Source organism: Diachasmimorpha longicaudata, chromosome 7 (genome assembly GCF_034640455.1).
Source record: "Diachasmimorpha longicaudata isolate KC_UGA_2023 chromosome 7, iyDiaLong2, whole genome shotgun sequence".
NCBI lineage: Eukaryota > Metazoa > Arthropoda > Insecta > Hymenoptera > Braconidae > Diachasmimorpha > Diachasmimorpha longicaudata.
The window spans coordinates 7841117-7861392 of record NC_087231.1 but is presented as its reverse complement, the minus strand read 5'-3'; the positions used below and the strand labels follow the sequence as shown (position 1 = coordinate 7861392).

General features: G+C 38.4%; 1 long non-coding RNA gene across 1 annotated transcript in view; it reads right to left on the bottom strand.

Moving 5' to 3' along the window:
* The window catches only part of LOC135164873 (uncharacterized), a 116482-nt gene extending 110734 nt beyond the window's left edge, over nucleotides 1-5748 (bottom strand). Inside the window, exon 1 of the long non-coding RNA XR_010299399.1 lies at nucleotides 3314-5748. This is a non-coding gene — a long non-coding RNA (uncharacterized LOC135164873). The remainder of the gene's footprint in view (nucleotides 1-3313) is intronic.
* Between the last annotated feature and the right edge of the window lie 14528 nt (nucleotides 5749-20276).

The window sequence follows — 20276 nt, the reverse complement described above, 5'->3', positions numbered from 1 at the left end:
CATTCATTTCGAATAATGCCTCGTGCATGCTCGAACCTATCGAGCCAAGCGAGCACTGATAACAGCTCGCATTTTTATATTTAATTGAAGGAGAATTAAATAAAAAAAACCACGAACGACAGTGAAATTTATTGCTCGGTATCAACTATGTCACGTTATATAGTACATTATACACTGTAACAAATTGATTGGAGGAAAACAACGAGTGATAATTGTCCTTTTTCGCTCAATCCACTTACTTCCTTTTCTACAGATTGATAACAAAAAATCATCGTTCCACTCGGTTGGGAATAAGACGTCACTCCGACTATGGAGAATAAAATATAAGTGTCTCAATAAGACGAAACAAAATAGCCCTCTTGGATAGGTTGTGAGGTGGCTTCCAGGAAAGCGGGAGTCAGAGATAACGGTAATGTGCCCATCACTCTTGACGCTGACCAGCGCTGAGTTGCGAGGTCGTGGAGTGTATGAAAATATCTCAGATAGAGGACTGAAAATGAGACGTGAAAAAAATTGTGATACGCTTCAATCTCGTAATTGACGAGGCGGAGTGAAAATAATTATAGAAATTACTGTACAAATGTTTTTCATGAAAACTTTGATATTGTCTGAGGCTTCTAATGGCAGTTGAATACATTTTCATCGTCAAGCAGAATTAAATGTTTAAACAAGATACAGCAATTATGCAGTACAGTCCCACTACCAGCGAATTAATATTAATTTGCCTGATGAAGGATAGGCGGTGGGGGAAGAGTTTAAAAACCGTAAAAACTCGTCGAGAATTAAGGCGACTCCCGCCGGTTGAATTGGAACAAAAAGAGACTATTTTTTAAATCATTATTTTTCATATATATTGCAAATATGTTGAATTTAAAAGAAAAACTTATAGGATTGAAATTTATCGAATCTTTTTTTTAATTTTTAGGAAGAGTTGAATCGTTATAACGACCAATCAACACAGATTATTAAAATCTTATCCTATTAGAATACATTCAGTTACCTTAACACAAAAAATACAGTAGAACTGAAGATTAAAATAATGAAGCTCATAAAATTATTTTAACTACGAAAAACAACATTGAAGGCTATTAACGAGTGACTAAGCAAAGTAGAAACTGCGAAAAACCCATATATTAGCAGAATTACTTATACACAATGGTCGATACGACAACTGGACTAGCGGTGAGGGAATGAGATGGGTTGCCATGCGAGACGCTCCAACATTTACATGTAATTGCTTTCCGTGAATTCCACCTACTCACGTTGAGTCGTTTTTGATAAAGGTAATTACGGGGTTTGGCCCACGCTATACTAATGCCACGACCCCCTTTTTCTCCCACTGCCCCTCCCCACCCACCCGTCTTTTTCAAAAAAAAGAGAATACCATCATCACGCAGAGATGAATTTAGGAAAGAAATTTTCTGACGAAAAAAAAAAAGAATTGTATAATTACTTGATCATTAAAACTGAATAGATGTCATCACGCGACCTTGGAACAATCCCGTTTAATTTTTCCGTATGAATTCATGAGTTTTAAATTACTTTTTTTCCTCACATAAAATAATTTTTTTGCAATTTTCTTTATCGCTCGAACGTTAGGATAAATGCAACTTACGAGGATATGTTCACGTACTGCAATAAATATGTCATAAATACTGAGTAGCAACGGCAATCAGCCAAACCGGCTTTGCAGTTGACTCTGCTACATTGTCAGTGACATCCACATGGCTTTTTTCCTCCCTCTTGAGCCACCGAACACTCTTCCAGAATATTTTTTTGTTTGTCATATTCCCCCTGGGCAACATGTGGAATCGATATGTACGAGGAAACCATTGATGTTTTTCCGGTGATTAAAAAGTTCATTTATACACATTTGCAATGGTTAGAGTTAGAGCACATGTCATTGATCACGTAACACCCCGAACAATTTATAATAAAGTGGAATTATCGGATGGATGAACCTTGATAGCTCGTCGAGATTATTCGATTTCGATGTTGAACAATTACATTCGCTAGGCGCCAAACGGTATTTTTTTCATTTCTTTTGTTAGAAGTTGGGGCACATATTCAACCCCTCTTGGTTACATCATACTCGGGTCAATACTTGTGTCAATGCGTGTACTCTAAAGTCATTGCGTTATCGAAGTTTCTCGACGAATCTTATTGGAAAATATGTTAAAATATTTTGGACTTCTGGAATGATTCATTTTAACGTCTGAACGAAAAAAATTAATTCTCCGCAAATGTTTTTTTTTTAATATAAATATTTTGGTACAAAAACATAACAAGATTCCATGTTTAACGGTGTGAAAAGGCCAAAGGTTATGCGTAATGTCATCAAGAAATTGGAAATTTTTTTCCACGTCAGAGAAAAAAACGATTTTGTCTGACTCAGCCGAGTTTGAGATACCAATGGAAAACGGTTTTATCTGATGAGAAATTTACTTTTCCTGCATATCAAAATACACGGGCGGTAGTTGATCGTTCCATGTCGAGCATAAAATATTCAGCAGTCGAATTAATAATACTATTTTCATAATTCAAGAAATTTCAACTTTTATAATGTTATTACAACATGCGATTGCCCCTTTCTCGTATCCAAGGCGTTTAAACAATATACTTAACCAATTAGTCCACGTTTTCCTTACCGAGAAAATAGTGGCGAGCCCCCGCGTTTCGCTAGTAGTATTTTTCCCTTTCTACATTTTTCCGTTTCCAAGTAATCTAATGCACTTACTACGCCGGAAAACGTGACGATGAGCGTGTGGACATGACCTTACGCACGGTCACGCAAGAGTCATCGGGAAAAAAATCATGATTTCATCGTTCTATATACCATCTATCGATCCAGCTGTTCAAACGAACAGTGCAAATAAAACACACACATACTAGTTTTTTTTTATGCTCGATGTGAAGAAGAAATCTGATAAAGACGTCTTAATCCACCTCGTTTACATCTATTTTCTCCTTTATTATTGAAAAAACGGTGAATCACTTGGCTTCTCCAGTGTCGAGTACTTGGAGTATACTATTATGTGCTGTTGCAAGCATATTTCATCAGATTCGAATCACTCCGGTTGCCACTCGGCGTGTAAAAATGAACGAAATAAGACAAAGGGGAAAATTGCGAAATGGCAAACGTGCAGAGCTGACCAGCCTGTGGGGCTGACTCAGTCACTGATAATAAATATAAGGCTAGCAACGATATCTGTGGCACACCAACATCGCTTATTTGTGCTACCAATCTACCGCACACAGAGCCAAAATAATACCATTGTCAATTTAATATAATTAAATAATAAAAATAATTTACCAAATTTATTCAATCTTGTGGATACGTGTCTCTGATCACATTGTACCACTCGAGATATCTATCGATGTCACTCCTCCCCCTCACCCCTTCCCCTCCTCTAGCGGGGGAACGAGAGGAGAGTGGAGGCGAAATAATTGCACAATTCATGAAGCTCGGATCGCGCACAGCGACAAGCTGTCTGCAGGCGTTTATTATTGAAAGAACATACACAAAATCAACTGAGAGATACCAGTCACTTTTTTACTTCTCTTCTGACCCTCCACCTCACCCACTCCACTTCCTCAGTTTTTCCAACTCATTGTCTTGTTATTTTACGATCCTCTCGTTTTCTGTTTTCACTCGTAAATTTTTTTTTTCTCCTCGCTTCACTCATTTTGCTTCACTTGAGACTGGGAAACTGTTTCTAGTGATGCTGATGGCTTGTAGAATACAAAAAATAGGTCAACTTTGAAATTGGTAATGTGTTGCACCGATGGAAATCATTGGACAATGCTGTGTAAAGTACACAAGTAGGTCGGGATACATTATTTCTGTAACGACGCGCCAAGAGAGAGAAGTGGAAAAGGTCGTGGGTGTCTTTTCGTCGTACCGGTTTTCTTAGGTGTATTTTTTTTTTTCTTCAATCACTGGATGAGATGGAGTCTGGCCGGCGACCATTAGTCATCCCAAGCAAATCGTCTTGTCATTTTGTTCTCTTGAGGTTAGCCACCATATGCATGTGTATGTGTACATGGATAAACGCGTTATGGGTGCGATGAAGGGGGAGAAAGAAACACAGGCTATGGGCTATGATCCCGGGGTAAATGTCGAGATGTCCCATCGATTAACCATTAATCTAATCGGCTTTCGCTGATTAATGATGCTGGACGAAAAATCATTGTTAATATATGAGTTTACCAGCACCCGAGGTAAATACTTATTGATGACGGAGGGATACTGAATGAGCTCAGGAGTTCTTATTGCCTAATGTAATGGAAAAAATTATTTCATTTGAAATCGATGACTTGTTCCCTCGACTGGCACTTCCTTCAGCTATTGGGGGGAGACGGAAATTTTCTTGAATAGGGAACTTTCGGTTTTTTAAATATGTTGATGATGATGTTCAGAAATAGGGGGGATCGGGCTCGTGCTTGATATTTATTTTTTGCATGACTCAAGGGAAAGATGATGCCAGTCAAATCTAGAGGAAAAGCCAATCGCGGAAGTTGCTAATTTGACGCGAACGGGCTGGTCCTATCTACAGATGAAAGGTTACCTTGCAACGAGGGAAATATTCTTAATTCTGATTCTAGGAAACGACGGAAAAACTCTCAAAACAAGTGATTCTGTTAGTGTAATTATAATTGTGACACATGATCTTGAAAAGATGATGAAATGGAAAAATCACATATTTCTTTTTCATCTCGAACTTGAGAGAAATTCTTTAGAATAATATGGAATGAAATTTTCTCCGCAATTTCCAGAATTGTCAAGAATTGACATTTAATTCTCACTATGGGAAAAAATGGTGGAATTTCTGACTTTACTTAACATTCAGCAAACTCCACGTAATTTAGTATAAAATAATACGAATTTCCTAACGTTGAATTTCAAGGGAATTGTGTCAACGAAATTATAATTCCCAAAAATTATGAAAATAATTCTAAAATACAGATATTCGTAGATATTTCCAATTTCAGGAATATCTCACATTTGTAAACCACACACGGATTGTCCTCTTCCTGAGGAAGTTTTCTTCGCAAGTGATCTAATGAATGACTCCTTGTAGTTAAATTTACTGAGTCGCATGAAATTTTGGGCTCATCCCAATGCCACCTCCGTCTTCTTCACGGTATCCATTTCGTCACTGTCTAAAATTCCCCGTTTTTAGCCCGGAAATACCTTAGACGTAATTTAGCGATTAATCCACCGGTTCTCGGACCCACACACCTTGTCCTTGAGGGAAAAAAACTTGGAAACAATTAATACAACACGCATACACTGACGACTCTGTGCCCCTGTCGTATTTCAAAGAAACAATTCGATGCGACGTTTTTACCGTATCGCGCTGTCACCCCACTCTGGCCCATCCAATCCCCATACTTCAACTGAACTATCCTCGAACCTACTTATTTAGCCTGACGTAATGATAATCGATGAGTCTGATGCAAGCAATTATGTGCGGAAAAACACGATTGAATCGTGCACCGAAGCCAGAAAAAATCGAGTAAAAAGAAAAAATCTCGTAATTGGGATTTCAGCATTAAAAATCGCGGCATGTCACACTCGACAGCTGGTGATATGTTTTACTTCCCGAGTTGTTGTCAATGCAATTGACATTGTCAATAAAACTTCCTCATTTGTTGTAAAAATTTCCGTATCATAACTATACCCGCACGAGTGGACACGCGACTACCCGGTAGTTCTAGCAAAACGATTAGACGAATGGGCTTCTGCGAAAGTAGTGATAGATTAAAACACACCACACTTGGAACAAAAGTACCCGAAGAAACCCGGATGAGAGACACGTGAACAGGATGATGCCCATGAATTTTTTTTCCGATTTGAAAAAAAAAAAAAATTACACCATTCGTCGTCATTTGAAAAATTGCAATTCCTTTTAATTCTCCGGAATTAATGCAACAATTACCGTCAACGAACTGCATCATCCTCATGAATAAATCAATGTAGAAAAAAAATGGTAAATCCCGATATCTCAAAATCGAATGCCGCCGCTTGATCGAGGGATAAAAAAAAATTGGAAAAAATGAAGAATTTCCAAGCGCACGTCCACCAGTTTGCTTTCATCGCTAGTACAAGTTTTCTTAGGAGTGTGCAATTTATTTGCAGTGTTTGAGCGCCTCTGTGTGTGTTTGCCTAGGCTACAAGCAGCTCTGTGAATTGCGTCACACTCGCCTGGTAGTGCTAGACAAGGCGACGCCAGTCTCTTGCACTAGTAACCGATACACGTTTATCTATGACTGTGTACATAAAACTCTAACCACTGATGTTGTTTTTTTCCAGTAGCAACTCAAGCACTTAACTCGATATTCTTCTACAATGATTTTTCGATTTTTTTTATAACTTATCCGCCGTATATCCTGGATATTATTCATCCATCTCGGAGGAGCAATAATTCTGGCCTTTTTATTAGTCGATTTATTGGGTCAACGGGCCAATCCTCTTAACTCAACTGCGGGTTAGTTGGATTGGATCGCACGCGTGCATGCACTCGACTCGATGATGGGGATTAGAAAATGTTTCGTTTCAACAGCATCAAAAACGACTTCCTCCAAATGTTCGTGATTCATATTTTTCAAGCGAGTTATTCTCAAGATGGAAATTTATGAGTTAATTGTTGAAGGTGCGATGAAAAAAATAAATAGCCTCGTTAAATGATAACGCCACTGGGTAACGGCCGTGAAACAACGTAATGTCATGTTGTTTAGTAAATTCACATGTAAATTATTGACGAATACGTGAGGAATAGGTGTACTTTGAAAAATAACATTTTTTTCTCTATGAGATATACACTTTTGCTGAGAGAATGGAAAGAAATCATTGTCGATATCAGTGGTACACCTGAGTATTTGTCGCACGTAATTCCACGCGTCCTCGGCCTTGAACATATCAGCCCCCATGTCGATGCGAGAGACGCGAATATGTGGGAAATGCGGGTGCACCGGTTGTTCGTGACGCTCGTAATCAGTATTTTCAGTTCCGTTTTTTTTTTTCATTCGCGATGCAGAGAGAATCAAAAAGTTTCCATCCCATTAGCGTTTTAGAGTGGAAGGTGATGTTTTAGAGAAAATTAAAACATGGTGGGGGAGATATTTTGTTTTTTATTAAAAAATTAATGGATGGAGAGAAGAATGAAAGGAGCGTTACCTACCGCAGAAATTCGTTGACTACACGGCAGAGTTTATTCACATTTTTCTCACACTGATGCAAGAAATTGCTTTCGCCAAGTATGTAGACTTGCCACAAGTAATTTTTTTCCTTATTGCACATCTTAATCAAAAATCCACAAATTTTAATGGTCTCCTGCGGAAGTTATATCATTCACTTAAACATATATTTATGTAATGCAATCGAAAATTAATCCCTTATCTCGCACTTTGCCGAATGAATTCTGTTTCTCTATCAAAATGGAATTTTCCCATTTACAAACAAATGAAAAAAACCCAGGGGATTTTGTCTTTCTGCAAAACATCACCAAACCTCCAAAATAAATGTTGGATGCGTGAAAAGTAATACTGCGCAATTCAGTGAGTTTGTTAGCATTATCATTACACTCAAACTATCGCATATGACCACTATTATCATTCTAGAGTAAATGTATAAATACGCAATTGTATACGCTAAGATAGGAAAATAACGTGTGTACACACTCAAAGTTTACTCACTGAAGTATGATAGAATTTAACTTGTGTCAACAGTGTAATCTCCGTCGAAAAACCTTGATTCCCAAGAGAAAGAGCTCTACCACCAACTTTATCCTCCAATTTTTTTCATATTTTTCTATTCCATTTATTCGAAAACTACAAACCGCAGCACAGAAATCCATTAGTTGTCGTAATAATTGTTGTTACGATCGTTATCACCATAATTTACATAACTAAAGATTAAACCAGAAATTACGCAATTATGACAAGCACTGAGATCATCACTTGATTTCAAATTCCGAGGAAAAAGAAAAAATAAATACGAAGAATTCCAAAGACTTGAATCACGCAAGTGGTAAATTCAAATTGCAGCTGAGTGTATGCACTATTTGGTCGACCCGGCTTATCACGTCGATACTCTTATCATTGAAAAGGTCCTCGACCCCTCAAATCCACGCAACAATTTATAATTTTTCTTGTCTACGATTTTTCACGTTAAAAAGTTGAGCAAATAAGGAGAGAAAAAAGCAGCACAATCAATCATACTCATCCCAGTCGTAAATCAATAATTCCGTGTCAAGATAGACGGATATATTTGTTTCCATCATTTTTTTTTCCCTCTCATCGTTCTTTCTGCGACCTTCGATTGACAGAAAACCCATTGGACCTATATCCACGAATACCGAAGCTCGTTTCAGAAATATTTGCATTGCAGTGATTCGAGACAAATCCAAATACAACAGAACACCCGAGATTATTGCTGTAGGTCTCCCTGATGAGGGAGACAAAACAATATTTCCCCTCATCGATGGATCCAACAACACAGCTGGCCGTCAAAACGAAAACAGGAATAATGAGAAAAAAAGGTAATCCAAAGGGATTAAGTTTTTTCTATTTTCATTTTTCCACAAATCTGTATTTGTCGATGCTTGGACATTAATCCAAGGATAACACGAATATGAAAGAATTCTACCTGAGGCCCTCCACACTCTCTCACCCCCCATCCCTCCCCCCCTCGAAATTGATAAGTAACACGAGAAAAGGAAACAATTTCACTTGGAGTGCATGTCGAAAAGGGCGCAAAAAAAATAAACACAGGTTTACGGGTGACTCAGGGGGCTGGAATTCATCGGAAAATTCCATTGGCCCAATTCTCACGTATACCGCCAACTCCACAAGATTTTTCCAAAAAAAAAGAGACAGCCCACTTGAATGGAGTTTATGTAGTGAAAATATTCGGTTGCAGGGATTTGAAAATAAAAATTTAACGATTCTTAAAAGCCTTCCCGCAAGGGTGATCATCATTTTTTCCTCCTTCTGCACTACGATAATGGGTGGGCCCTTTTCAATAATGAACGGTGTCGCACGCTGATGTGTCCTGTCTACCGTTACAAATAGGGATTTTTCCCGATCTTAAAACGGTAGAAGCCAGACGTTGAAAATGATGAAAATAGGTAAAATATCCCGCGGTGCTGTTCCCTTTACACACCCCATGAGTTACCGAAAAACTCACCTGAGGGTCCTCATATAATCGACGCTGGTAACCATTTCCACGGGCTACATAACCAATATAGAGCGTCGAGGGGCTGAAAAGTCTCAAGTCACTCGGCATTATTCACATAATCGTAAAGCGCGTTCTTCTACCACCAAAATGACTCTCATTCTCAATTGAATCGAGAGACCGTTTCCAATGGAAGCGTCCACACATATCTTCTCACACAATGACAACAATAATGAAAATGATCAAAAGATTTATACACACTGTTGCTATAAATTTTCCAACAGAAAATTGTATCTACAAACCCAATCGTAAGTTGTAAACTCACCCTCTAGGCCCCACGATTAACTATAAAGAGATCATTGACGTCCATTAGAAAGCGATCCTTGAGATCGTGCTCAAGCACAATCGATTATTACATCAACTGTGATTCACAATACCGGTGACAAAAGCTAGATCACGAAATAATAGCCGAGCGATAATAAATGTCGGGTTTTGAAATATCAATAAATAAAATTTTGTCTCGAAAGAAAGCGGATGAAATACGGATTGAGAAATTTATCGTCCATAACGTGTGAGTGAATGTTGCAGTGACAAAAAAACCACAATGTGAAAAACACTATTTTTATCTAAAACTGGCCTATTTTTTTTTTTCTCCGATATTGCATTTTATCCCGTCGAGGTATCGCTGTAAATGTTCCAGCGGGATACTTTACTCCCTCATTCTTTTAAAACCCGTAATTACACGCTTCCCAGTTGTGTTTCGAAATGGCTGGTGCAATGTGTGTTACGTTTATGAATGTGTATAAACACACATTGGTGGCAGAGTCCAATGCCAGAGAGGGCTGCGGTCCTGTTTCACTGGTGCGCCATATGCCAATCCTGCTGGGTTGCCCTCTTATACAACCTCCGAGTACAACACATCCCCGGGAGTTACATGGAAGTCTATCGTGTGCGTGTATTTGTTGCTCTTCAAGCGAAGTCCACACCGGGGAAGTGCAAAAGTCAAATAGATTTTGGCCCTGAATATCTGACGTCGATCGATATAAAGCACTAAATTTTTCATAAGACCACTGAATGTTCGATTACTCCTGTCCGCTCGGCTCTACATCAATCAGATATCCTGTTGCCGGGAACAGCAACACTAATTAAGTCGGGGACTAACATTCTGACTTGATGGGGAGAGAAAAAGAATGGTACCAATTGCTTTCGTCTCAATTGAAGTCGATGAACGATTTCGATTAATTATAAAATTCTGGTTATTCAGATTTTTCCCTAGTCTTTACATTGACAAGGAGTGCGTGTTGTGAATGGAATAAATTTTTGGTAAGTTATAATTCCAGTAACACTCATTATCCCTGAATCCATTCGAATTATTATGCGAATAACATTTAACAGCATAATTACTATTTTTTCATGTAAATCGTATTCTTCCCCACACTGCACTCAATTAAAATGCTGTGCGATATGAGATTCCGATCATCACCCGACTGTAAAACGATTCGCCAACAAGTCGGTTTATTATAATTACAATTCACATTCGTCGAAATCGTTCATCGCCCGATGATGTAATCTGTTCATTCTGCTTCCGCAGATTTTAATGAAAACTGTTGGTAAACTGTCTGCCTAAACTACCTCACTCTCAATAACTAAATCGTGGTCATTAATTTTTTTTTTCAGGTCTTGGTGAATTACTTAACGAGTTGAAATTTGCAGAGACATATTAACAAATGTCGACATGTTTTTGCATATTTTAACTAGTCAAGTAGCTCACTAGGACGTGAAAAAATACTCACATAGACGTGTCGGCATTTGTGAGGATGTAAATACATATTTATGAACGATATTTCTGAAGCTTTAATGTCTCTGGTACGGTACAATCGCATAACTAAATTGTAAATCTTGATGCGATCGTACTGATGAAGTTCATGGCGATTTGCACTGAGAATAAACAGTATTTTTGTGGAAATTGATGATCACCGGACGTGAATTGCAAACTAATACGGAAAATGAAATACAAAACCCTCGTGTTGGCGTGTTCCGAGAGGAGGTTAAATGTCCGAAAGTGGAATAATCAAAGTGGAAAAATTATCTAGAAATCACGGCAAATTTTCATTATCCCAAACGTAAACTCAGAGCGATATTTATTTCAATGAAATATCCATTACAGGAAGGAAATGTTACGTTTGATCATATGAAAAAGTGACTCTGACGGGGGCAACAATTATCTCCTTTCATGCAGTGGAAATTGAACATGACTCTAGTGAAATTCCATAGTTCCTGTTTCTCGATATTAAATGAAGAATGTTGAGTGTCAAGTGAGTGGCAAAAAATATCATTGATTCAATCAAAGAGCGGCTCTTCTTATCGCGAATTAGGGGCAATATTTGCCTAATTTTCACTGAATATTCCTCTTCGGTGAATTATCCAATTTGCAGTTTTTTCTTTCACTTTTTAAATGTTCCCGTTTCGTTCGATTTCCAATTTTCTGCGGTTTAGATCAGTAATTCTTCGACTTCCTCATCGCTCAATAGCATCGTTTGAGAGGACTTCCGATCCCCTGGGGCCGAGACGGGCGCCAGTATAAGAAGAAACCCTGGAAAGCAGCTGTTCAGGCCCTCCATGCACACCAGCACATTCCGTCTGCACTATCTTTCCTTCTCTCCCTCGCGGTATGCTGATGTCCATGCTCGAGACCGTTGTGAGATACGCTTTAAAGGACTACATTGGCATGAGGGTGTTGGTGGGCCAGGGCATCTGTTCAAAGTATACGCCAAAACATCAGCTGTGCGACCTGCAAACCTGGCCCGGCAACATCGCCTTTTCTCCTCTTTCTCCTTTAATTCATTTTCAATGTTAATTGCCAATGAAACACAACACCAAAATAACTGTTCATTTTTATGGGGTAAGAAAGGGGAGTGGAATAAACTTAATGCCCAGAATTTTTTTAATTTTTTTGGTTTCTAATTTCCTTTCAATGGTCCATAAAAAATCTTTCATCTAGTCTAACAGGTACTGGGGGACGCAAATAAATTCGTACATCGAGAATAAAATTACCTGAGATATCACGATAATTTTTACGCGCTAAAACGGACCTGTGAGGTACAATAAAATTTCATAAAAACATTCGGAAGAAAGTAATTACTAGAGGGAAAAAATACTGACGCGAATGGTCTCAAAAGACTGAAGAAAATTGGGCCCCTCTTGTGGTGGATCTTTTTAGAACATGTGACGAAAATTAGGAATTAAATACGCACTTCCTCCTGATAATAGCCGACCTTTCTCACCAATACTACCCCACCTATGCTGTCGACATAATTTTCACCCCTTATCGAATATAACTTTTCCATTGACCACAACAATCCAGGAAGAATGCAAACAAATGAGTGGAACAATTGAATTGTCCGATGGGGGAGAAACGAGAAATTTCCGTTTTTCCATTTTCTAACGTTCATTGAATGAAGGGCAATAAAATTTTATCTAACGTTGCCAGTAATCAACCATACACACGTCCATATGACGATGGGATTACTTTTGAGAGATCCTGGCATCACAGTAATAAAGAAAATTTGTTGAATTATTTGCTCATTTCCCCCTCGCTCTTCGAAAAATGTCAATAATCCATTGATGAACAAACGAAAAATCTCTGTATTGAATAGTACCCACCATTGTCATAATCCAAACTGTCACACCTTTTGCGTGGGTATAATACAACAACGATATATCAAAAACCGTATTGACACAGATATCACGACTAAATCCGATAATGAATAACAGTAAACGCTCGTCATGGGTGAATAAGAAAAAAATTGGGGAGAGGGGAGGGGTTAGGGGAGGGAAGGGAGCATTTGGAAGAGCTCGCACACATGCACTCGCGGTGAATTTCCAGCTATTAATGCCAATCCGTTGGCCATGAATTGTCGATAAATCTTGAATTTATGGAGGTGATAAAAACTTGTTGGGGGAAAAAAAGAGGTTATTACAAAACAGACGTAGTAATACAAGACCTGAGTGAATGGCAAAAAGAGGAGAGGGTGATAGAGAGAGAGGGATCAATGGGGTGGAAAGACACCACGATGAAATGCAGTCAAAAGATTCGACCGTTTTTCCGTTTTTCCCCAAAATCAAGAGACTGAGAAAAAATCGCCTGTTTTATTGAACTTTTTTGTCTCTTCCATTGGGACTTTTTTTTTTTTTCCTCTATTTCTTCCTTTTCTCTGGCTTGGTTTATGTGTGCAACAAATTCGTTGGACATGAAAACGACTACTGTGTATTTTGTCCCTTCGGTCATATGACGCTTCCAGTTTTATTTTCCTTGGTGAGGGGGAGGGAGGGAGTTTTTCCTGCATCCAATGCACGTTTACCAAACGCAAACACCGTACGAGAAACGGTAGCCTCGACAAAAACTTGACTTTTTTACTCTCAAAGGGCAACAAACACGCGACTGAGTGTACTGTGCAGTTTCATTCGTTTTTATGTACATGCGCTGGAGGTTAAAAAGTGGTGGGATTTTACATGATAAAACATTTTGGCAAATAGAAAAATTGTTTTACTATGAATGTGAATCAAGTGAGTAAAGGTGGAATGAAAATACTGGCTGGTAAACATTGGGGGGAATGGGACTATTGAAATTAAACGAAATTGCTGGGAGGCGGTGGTAATTGAGGAGTTGGACGAAATTTCAAGAATTTTTTAATTTAAAAAGTCGAACAACATGGCCGCTTCCAGGCAGATGAAAATTCATTGGAAAAATAAATTCTCACGGGCGAAATAACTTTTCAGAAAATATCGACATTACATTCGTACTGTTTGACTGAGTGGTAAATGTTGAAATGGGGAAATGAAAATGATGGCGAGTAAATAATGTGAAAGTAGAGCCATTGAAATTAAGTGGAAAAACCCTGAGGTCGATGCTTTTAATTGTAGAACATGCTTTGCTAATAAATTAACAACTTGTCGATGCATAATATTTAATATTAAACTCAATGACTGACGGAATTCAATACCGTCCCCACATTAAATTTCACTGGTTTCCTGCTAATATTGGTTTGAAAACAAAATTTTAATAATGGATGGTGTAGCCAACCTCGCACAGAGAGAAATTTCAAAAGTAATTTAAATTACAAGGGAATTTTTTACAAATATTGTGATATAAAAATTGCAGATTTGAATATTCCATTGAAGGGAGCGTTGCATCACCATGAGGAGAACACCATTGACATAGTGAATCTAGTTTAATCTACTAACATTATAATTATCTTTACAGCGCAATTATATTGACCGTAAATATAATTGTACTGTCCTGTAAATATAATTTCATTGACAATTCCTACGTCATTTGAATCACCATCGAAGGTTCTTCCAGTATGGGATTAAACTCAGCAAAGATCGTATTGAGAATGATACTTGAAATTGCAATAGGGTTCTGTGAAACAATTATTTCCTCAGTTGTCTAAAAACGATCGACAAATAACATATTTCAACGACAGCCAAAGTTAATTATCCCGGCGTAAAAAAAGGAAAATTGCGAAAAACCGAGCGGAATGGAAAAGTGGGAATTTCCAATTCAACGAGTATAACACCTTCATTTGGAAGCACACCTAATAAAATAATCATTATGCAATGATCATTCTCAGGGGAATAGAACTGTTGCTATTTGCAATCGGAAAATTACGGAAAATCTCTCTCAGGTAAGAAAATCAGAATAAATCCGAGGATTTTTCGAATTTAGAGGTGAATTTATGGGCCCATGAATTTATGGTTGACTAAACATTTTTCCCAACTCCCCTGTGCAACAGTAAATATGGAATATTCGGAAATTATTGTCAATTTACTTCCGCCACTTTTGATGGAATGTTAACGATCGATCTTTCCCCATGGAGTTGAACTTTATGGTATTAAAACCGCCGTATGAAACTGCATGCCTGCACATTTTTTTCCTTCTTTTTACGACCATGAGCAATTTGAACGGATGTCAACTCGATTATCCATTTGGGCTCTTTACCCGAGCGAGCGCCAGCTGAGCTATATGCACCTCGAAGGTGCATTTATGTGCCCTCATCTCTCATTTGTTGGTCGCCCTCTCGGCTTTCCTCGAGAACGTCAAGAAATTGAAAAGCGTGCCGGTGCGGAACGTAGAGCTCGAATAGGTGCGCCCATAGTTAAACGAACCTTCCTAACCCACCCCACTCCATCCTTCCACCTTTCTCCAGTTTCTTTTACCATTTTTTCCCTTGCTCAGGGATTTTTCCGTCAAACTCGGGCTGATGGGGATGTTTGACGATGACCTTCAACGAAATTTTCTCTCAATTTCACACTGTCCAGGTGGATATCACTTCGTCCCACCGAATGTATCAACAAAACATGAATTCGCCTCGCCCAAAACACTTCATAAAAATTCAACTCACATTCAATATCGATTTGGATCTGTTCTTGTCATTCGACTGATGCTCGCGCCATTTCGTTCTCATTCGATTTCATCTCAGCTTTGGGAAGAGTGTTAGCTGACAGTTGAGATAAGAATTCCTTCGTAAATCATTGATTTGTTCGCCAATCAGTATTTTACTTCATCAGAATGGAGTGCAAAAATGGAATATTCCAATCGGAAGATAGTTGAGAGCTTCGCGAGATGAAATTACTTTAAGCGGTTCCCACAATTGGAGGGGACAATCATTAAGAGGGAAGTAAGGGGAAGCTTGAAAGTCTTCGGTTATTCAAAATGGTCGTTCACATACATCGATATATCACGATGCACCTAAAATAATGAGAAAAATTCAAAAATGACTGTGGCTCCCATCGTAAAGAAAATTCCCAAGTCCATCTGTCAGTCAAGTGGGGTCTGTGGTATCATAATTTCTCAATCAATCTCCACGCTCCAAAATTACAAAGACTCATCTCCACAAGTAATCCCCGATACCGGCCGCTAATACGTCTTCCTCAATAAATCCTGAACAGACCACCGCAGTTCTATGGTTTTGACAAAACTGAACAAAAAAAGGGGCATGAGAAATGGAAAAGTGGATGACTCGATAGATATTCGCGAAATTCCAAGCACGCTTGGGGAAATCATTCCCATATATACGATTGTAAGTCCGGCGAGTGTCACAGCTGAATCCGATCACGGTTATTCCCAAGTGAGCAAATGGCACATGGAAAGGGGGGAGATGAGAGGACGCAGAACAGAATATTCGAGATCGTGAAATGTCCCAAGGAGTGACGTGTCCTGCTTTTCGTATGGATCCCAGGGACCGGTGGAAAAAGGGCGCTGGAAGAATATGGAGAAAAAAAAGGAGAGAGAATTTTCAAAGAGGAGATTGAGGTGGTTTTCATTCATACGAAAAAGACATGCAGTCGCGTCGTTTCCTCACGTGTCACACGCATCGCGACATTTCTGTACGGTCATTTTACTTTTCTTTTTTTTTTTTTTTGGAGCGATGAGAGGAGGGGAGGGGGCCCTTTTTGTTGGTTGTGAGGCAAGCGTACGTGGGTATGGGCGTTTGCAACTCCGATGCTGCAAGAGTATGCGACACCTGACGTGTAATTTTGACGAACGAAATGCAATTGCACGAGGCAATGCCGGATGTTCCCCCTTCTGACTGCATTTTGGTTGACATGACATGTTATATTCGTCTATAAAAATATTTTTCATAAGGTCGTGTTCAATTGAAGGGAATATTATTAAGTTTATATAGGGGGATGGTTTATTTTCAGTAACCAGTGAAGACGAAAAAATTACTTTTGTTGAGAAATCAGTTTTATGGAGGGAGAATTTTTTTAGAAGCGTATTTCTCCGGGTCAGTTACTGCCAGGTGGTCCAGACCATTTCCATACATTACAATTATGTGAATGATGCGATAATTATGCTATGTGTGACCTTGAATTAAGAACCTTCATTAGTTTTCTTTTTTTGGGTTAATCTCCTCCGGCGTAAAATATTCTTGAATAATTGTAAATAATTTATACCACGTGAAGAGGAGAGTGTGAAAAAAAATTTCCGTGCTCATACACTAAAGTGGGTGCAGATGGTCTCGCCAGGCGAAATGTACCACAAAGAATAGGAAAAAGTGCTGCGCCAGTGATTTTCGTGGAAAATACAGAAAAAATTCTTGTGTAAAGCGGTAAAATTGTGCTCGTCTCCTTAACAACGGACAGCAGATTAACGTGACCAGGTAATTTATTCCGCTACCACTTTTAGCATCTTCTCTGACATATCTAGTCACCGAAACCTGGGTTGAATATTTTTCATAAGATCAATTTTCTAAAAAATTAATTACTGCTGTGATAACGTACGAATACAAATATGAGAAATCAATTCAACTTGACAAAAATTTTCCCAACCAAAATTGTCTGCCTCACAAATATACAAAACAAAAGTCCTTGAGCAAATAAATACTCATTCGGAGAGCTCATCTTCCAATTTCAACAGCGTATGCAACAATTCTCCACAAATCAACTAAATTGCCACTAAACGCAAGCAGAACAACATCATCAAAATTCTTCATACATTCCCAAACTCTTCAAATCAAAAATCTATTTTCGAAATGAGAAAAATTGCAGGAACACGAGGAAAGAGCACTGATTGATGTCTTATTTATCATAGAAATACTACATCTCTTGTAAAAGAATCCAACCGAGTCAAGCAAAATTTGTCTCAATCACATAAACGCCTCCATCCCCAGTGTCGTCTTTAACATTCTAATATTAGTAAATTGCAACGTAGTCGTCTATTGTCTTCGCCACTTGGATGCACTCCAAAATTCCCGTGTCACGACTGTCATCTAGGGTTTTCCGCGTCAAAGACAATGGGAACTATGGAGACATGGCAACTTTTTTAATCCTGGCAGTGGACGTACACCGATGCGTTCTTCTTCAAAGAAGATTTTCCGAACAATACTATTGACGTACATTTCTATCAGCCATCCCAACTTTAAAGACTTCCCATTCCCGATGACAAATTTTTATATAAAAATTTCATGATAACAGCCTTGCGCAACGTTAGGAAAAAGTCGAAACATTCTTCCGCATGAAAAGTCTCGAAAAATCAAATTATTTGAAAACAAAGCTATTACCGTACCTTCCCTCCACCATCGAGACATTCAAAAACAATTTTTAAAGAGCGGAAAAACATTCTCTTCTCGAATTTAATCGTAAAAATGGATTGTGAATTATATTCATCCTCGTATCAATTCCCAAATCACTCAACTGGAATTTGAGAGATTCAGTGAATCATTCTCTCGGGACCCTAAGACTAACAATCCTCGAAAATCCCCAAGCGAGAGAAAATACTGTACTATTATTTGTTATCGCGATATAAAACCTCTCCAGCGTTGAGAATCGCAGCTGCAAAATCCGGAATGATCGACAGTATCGCATCATGTGGTCCAGTTTCATCCAACAACTATCATCTCCTCTCATTTTTATCTCCTCTGTTTCTCCTCATTTCCCCATTCTCTTTCCCTCTCCCCCCCCGATTTTCCTTTTATCTTCTTATAACTTTATTGTAAACCAGTTCACTCCACCACAACACGGTACTTCTGAATTTCTATGAAAGTTCAAGACTGCAGATAATGATTCAGCGATGCAATACTCACGAGCAATCGTTTCCACGAATTTTCTTACCCGAGGCAATTGTTCGGTATTGAGATACGAGGATTTGCTCGTTACATGTACAAAAAAAAACACTGTATCGGTGCGCGTGCTCTCGCTCAATCGTGTAGACTGGTTAAAACTTTTCACTAAAATTCCCTGTTATTTTTTCAAATATTTTTACAACATTTTAGTTTCGCGGTAATTTCAAGAATTTTATGCACTGCAAGTACAGTATTTCACGGAAAAGTGGAGGATCTGGGGTCTTGCTACGTCACGCCACAAAGAAATGAAATAAAAAACCCAAAGAAGTTAAGAAATTTTCGTCTTAATGCGACTTACAACTATAGTACATTAAAATTTGCTTTAAAATCTGGAATATCTAATTTTTTCCCCCCAAATCGCATTGCCTGTCGTTCAGTGAAAAATTACTAGTTGACTGACCATGAAATTTCATTTTTTTTCCAACTGTATACCAAGGATCTATGGGATCTCCTTTAGAAACGAGGCAGCCCACTTCCTTTGGAAAAAATGCAGTGAAATCCGAGATCCACGAGTGCCTCCTCGGGTTTTGCGTTTTTTTTTTATCCTTGGGTGAAGTTGCCCGCCTCCTCAACAGGAAACTCAACTATGTTCGGTGGAATTTTATGGAATATCAGATTCCGTTTTCCTCGAGACGCATCCCTATTTATACTTTATCCCCATCGAAGTTGCTGATTGGGAAATGTGAGATATTTGGACTAAAGTGAATTGCAGTTGATTAAATTCCATATTTACTCGCACCACGATGAATATTCGTTACATTCTGGATTATTTACGTCACTCATAACCGAATAAATGACGAATCCCATCGATAATTCTAAAAAGTTCCATACAATTCATTACTAACGAGGGAAAGCTAATATTATATTGAAATTTATGAAAGGATTTTAATAATCCTCGGGCAGTCAAATTAATCTCGGTCGAACCGTATAAATAGTCTCATTGTGCAGCCCGATATGAATTAAAGTCATGAATTGGTTCATTCCATCAATAATATTGATCATCTCTGAATGGCAGGTTTCGTTTTAATGAGAGAAATAATTCCGCTTATTATTCCAATAAATTGGTTGCCTTGCCACGCGGTAAAATAAACATTATTTAACTGAAATGGCTTTCCCTACATATTTTCATCCTTACATTTATTCAATGTCCACAGGACGCTGCACTGAGTTAGCAAAGACACTTTAATCGAAACCATAATTTTTAAAATTTTCCCAATCAGTCAAACCCCAGTAATTCTGGGGATCTGGCGTTAAACAGCTGAAATGACTTCAAATTCCTGGAAATGGTAAAATCACCAAAACATTCGGTGCCATCAAATGAAGTCAACAATCCCTGCGTCATGGAATTTCCAAATGAATCGTTTCTCGAGAATTATAACGTGATAAAAAATTCTAAGAAGGGAACCACGAATATTGACAACAGACTTCTAATACAGTGTATCAGTATTGAAATAATTACACACTTGTTGGCG